This window comes from Aethina tumida, chromosome 3 (genome assembly GCF_024364675.1).
Source record: "Aethina tumida isolate Nest 87 chromosome 3, icAetTumi1.1, whole genome shotgun sequence".
Lineage (NCBI taxonomy): Eukaryota > Metazoa > Arthropoda > Insecta > Coleoptera > Nitidulidae > Aethina > Aethina tumida.
Window position 1 is genome coordinate 3690380 of NC_065437.1, and position 5188 is coordinate 3695567.

The window sequence follows — 5188 nt, forward strand, 5'->3', positions numbered from 1 at the left end:
CAGGTCCGTAGGCATTAGTAAAAACGTTGGGATGTCGTCGATGTTTTCCTCTGCTTCTTCTGGTGTTAGGACCGGGTTTCTAGATAGGCAATCCGCATCTTGATGTTTAGCGCCACTTTTGTGTACGATGGTGTAATCGTACTCGGAAAGTTTCAGTGACCATCTCGCTAATCTTCCTGTGGGATCCTTCAATGACCTTATCCAACATAGCGCGTGGTGATCACTAACTATCTTTACTGGTCTTCCGTATATCAGATGTCGCAGGTATCCTAGTGCCCATATCGCTGCTAGCCCTTCCAGTTCCGTGATTGTGTAATTCTTTTCCGCCTTGGACAAACTTCTGCTGATGTATGCTATTGGATGTTGGTTCTGATCTTCTCCTTTTTGTAGTAGAACAGCACCTATTCCTAGCTTGCTAGCATCCACATGTAGTTCCGTACCTACGTTTGGGTTGAAATGTTGTAGGACTGGTGCAGACAAGAGTTTCTTTTTTAAGGTTTGAAAAGCGTCCTCATGCTCCTCCAACCAGTTGAATTTGCCATCCTTTTTCGTTAACTCGTGCAGCGGTCTTGCGGTCGTGGCGAAGTTATGGATGAATTTTCGATAAAAGTTGCAAAGTCCAAGGAAGCTCTGGATCCTCTTGACATTATTCGGCCTAGGGAACTCTCGTATTGCTTGCAGCTTTGCGGGGTCTGGCAGTATTCCTTCTCTGCTCACTATGTATCCTAATAGTTCCACCTCTTCTTTAGCATAAGAACATTTACTGGGCTTAAGGGTGAGTCCTGCTTTTCTTAGACGCTGAAAAACTTTTTCCAATTTCTGTAGGTGTTCCTCCAATGTTCTACTAAACACTACGATGTCGTCCAGGTATATTAATACGTCCTTCCACTTCATGCCCTCGAATACTTTGTCGGCTAGTTGTTGGAATGTTGCCGGTGCGTTGCACAGTCCAAAGCTTAGGACATTGAACTCGTACGAACCATGTCCTTGCGCTACGAATGCTGTATACTGCTTTGACTCTTCTTCCAGCTTCACCTGCCAGTAACCACTAAACATGTCCAAGGTAGTAAAATACTGCGCGTCTCCGAGGTATGTGAGTATATCATCGATGACTGGGATTGGGTATGATGATTTTTTGGTGACGTTGTTCAATTTCCTGTAATCCACGCAAAATCTTGTAGAACCGTCTTTCTTCTTTACTAATACTACTGGGCTGGCCCACGGCGAATGGCACGGACGGATTATATTGTGATCCAACATCTCCTTGATTTGTTCGTCTATGATCTGTCTCTCCTTTGGGGATACTCTATATGGGCGACTTTTTATGGGCTCCGAGTTTTCTACTTCTATTCGATGCTTCGTTAAATTTGTCATTCCCATGTGTTTTGTGGCTTTGGAAAACACATCATTGTATGCCGCCAGTAAGTCCTTTAATTTATGTTTGAATTCTCCCTCCTGCAAATGATCCAAGTTGTGATCTTCTGACGTCACCCTGTCGTCCGTGTCCCTGCTGAGCAGTACTATGCCATCCTCGGGTTCTACTTTTCCTCTTGTATGTAAAAAACCCACTGTCATTCCTTTCAGGATTTTTTCTCGCTGATGTCCTATGCACTCCACGCGTATCCAGTAGTCGCCTCGACGGTGGTGGATCTTATATTTTCTTCGAAGTCGTCTCTTTGTGAAGAATTTATCGTTTTCCTGGAAGTTGTACTTTTTCATATTTACCCTTCTTCTGCCCTCCAGATTTAGTTTAATGCGTTTCGTCTTGCCAGCCTCCAAGTACATATCCTCCTTAACCGTTACTCTAATACTATGACGGTCTGTATATTGTTTACTTGATTCTTCCTTTGTTTTTGTATCCAGTTTTTCCATTCTCGTAATATCTTCTTCGACGGTCTCTTTTTTCTGTGTTCCTATACTCATAGTTAAGCCTAGTGTTCCTATGTTTATAGTACCTTGCTTCAGATTGATGGCGACATTGTTTTCAACCAGGAACTCCATTCCTAAAAGAAGCGGGTATGGCAGCTGTTTAATTACGTTGGCTACACAGGTCATATCTCTTCCTCCAATTTGTATCTTGATTTCGCCTTTTCCTAAAACTGGGATTCTCTTACCGCCTGCTACCAACAATGCTCCTTTTCCGCTGCTGTCGAAACTTTTGACTACCTCTGCCGATACCACGTTCCTTTCTGCTCCTGTATCCACGATTGCTGATATTTTTTCATTGTTTATTATGCAAGGTATTGTTAAGATGTTGTATTGTTTTCTGTCGCCACACCCTCTATTTGCGAGGACGACGGAGGGTTCTAGTTTTGTCGTCCGCTTCCATTTGGGTGTTGATTTCTTTGGTGCGTGTTATAGTTTTCTGGGCACGAGACGGCATAGTGCCCTATCCTGTTGCATCTGAAACAGCGTGGTCTTCCATCGATGTTCCGTGTTCTTGGCGTTGGTACATAGTGTCTGTCTTGTAGTCTTGTCTGTTCTTGATTATAACTTCTGCTTGCGTGGTACCCTTGCCGCGGTGGTCCATATGAGCCCCTTTGGTTATAACGAGGTGGTGCGTAATGTGGTTCACTGTGATGTTGGCAATGGTTACATCCAAACTGTTGCGGTTCAGTGTTTCCAGTCGGACGGGCTTCTCTTGTTGGTTCACGTTGTACCACATCGTCTAACTTGTTGACTATTACTTTAAGTCTTTCCCAACTCATATCGTCATCCATGATCAGCCTATAACTGTTGTAGAATTCCCTGGCCATTCCTGTTTCAAAGAATTTCCTGAATTCTTCTACTCTGAATTGTTGGTCGTATTCGGCGAATAGTTCTTGTAGTTCAAAGTAGTAGGATTTAATAGACTGAGTTGGTCCCTGTTTTTTCTCATATAGTTGTCTTTCCTGGGAACGTTTCGACTCGTGGTTGCCATATTCTTTCAAGAAGTCCATCTTTACATCTTCCCATGTTTTATTCTGGTTGTCCTCGTCTATCTTGTACCGTTGGTACCAGTGGTCAGCCGCTCCTTCCAGAAATGTTCCAAAATAAGTCATTTTTAGACTGTTCGTCCACCCATTTGCCGTTGCCGTTCTTTCATAGCTTCTTATGTATACTGTTGCGTTCCCTGTACATGGGTTAAATGTTGGTGGGCAGAGGAATTTTGGTAGCGCCGGGATTTTGTCCGCTTTCAGGTTTTCGGCGATTGTTTCGTCCATGCTTGTTCTATTTTCTTCTCCTGCTTTTGATAACTCCTTCTGGACTACTTCCTCCGCTGATTCGTCACAAGTTTCGAGAATTCGCTCCCGCGTTGTTGGAGTATTTACGGTTTCCCTACTAGGTGATCGGGACAGCCTTGAACTTCTTTCAAAGGGGTTTTGCGGTACGCCAATTTCCGTGCTGCGATATTTCGGTGAAAACTTTTCTTTGTCTGTTTCCGTTTGCACTGTTATTTTCAAAGCTGCTGAGGTGGCTCGGGTTACTATTTTGTTTGCCATAAAAAAAAAATGTTAAGTACAGACCAGGAAAGGGAGGTTAGATTGTGCGAGTTGGCATTGTTTGTGAAGCGCTGCTGCTCCTGTTGGAACCTAAATTACTATTTTCCCTGTAAGAAAAACAACACAACCACAATTTTCCTACGAGTGTACCGGCCGGGAACTAATTATGAGGAATTAGCCCTAACCGAAACCTTAGGCGCCTCCACCACATGTCACACCCGTGACTTATTGGGGGTTGGGGAGTAGCTCAGATAAACACCAGTACAGAGTAAATACAATTTTATTCATAGTTTATATATAAAAAAAAACACATTACGAATTATCTAACTTACAGTAATAAGTAAGGGACCATCTTCAGGGCTGCTCTTGGGGTTCACTGGTATCCACCGGGCGACTCGTGACCTCTGTTCTAGTTCACACACTTCTGTCCCCTGTCATCTTTGACGCGCTTTTATTTATAGTCTGTTATTACAAAACATTACAATAGTTTATTGACACTAGTAAAGCGTAACCCAGATATACCGCTGAGTCTTGGCAAGTCAGCGGAATGTGTTGGTGCTGACAATGCCAATCAAGACATTATGCGAAAGCAATAATCGCACTAGGGGCAATGTTCGTATGTTGATGATTGAGGATTATTTCTGTGTCCTATCGTCCCTATGTGACAATATGGATTAATTTATGTAGCCAAAACTGACTTTGGTTACCGTATCAAACTTAAATTCATATTTATACTGATTTACCCTTTCCTTATTTATCATACAATAGAATTACTCTATAATAAATTATTATAAATATTATGCATTGTATATATTATATTTTATATTTATTAATTAATAAATAAATTGCTGTACTATCAATCATTTTTGGTCACACAATATATTTATCAAAATATATAATATTTATATATTATATTATATAAAAAATCTACACTTGTGATTTATTCGGGGTTGGAGAGTAGCTCAGATAAACGCGGAAACAAACAATAATAATACTTATTCTAATTTACACTAAGGGCCATCTTTAAGAATGGGGATGGTACTAACTTTTACTTGATGTACTTACTCCACCTTCTATCTCACTATCCTCCTATCTCCCCCCAAAATTAAATGAATATCGTAACAACTTAATGTTATTAATTAATTTATTTTATAAAATATTTAAAATAAAATTAAAAAATTAGTTTAAATTATAAAATAATTACTGTTAGGGTTTTATTCAAAATTGTATATATTATAAGAACTTAAAAATTATATTTTATTCATTTATGACAACTCACAAAATATTTTTTATTTAATTTAGTTTCTAAAATTGAAAAATAATTGTTAGAAAAACATTTAAACTACACATAATAACAATATATTTTTTAACTTGAAATATGAATATCGTAACAACTTAAAATTATATTCTTTTCAGTTTGTTTAGTTAACAAGAAATATATTTAATTTCTTTACTAAATATAATTTATAAAATAATTACTATTAGAGACTTACTCAAATTTATATACATATTTTATACATTTATTTACAACTCACAAGATATATTATATTTAATTTAGTTTCTAAAATTGAAAAATAGTTGGTGGAAAAATATACAAAATTCAAAAATAATTGGTGCAAAAACATTTAAACTACACATAATAATAATATATTTTTTCAAATTACGTAAAATATGAATATCGTAACAATTTAAAATTATATTCTCTT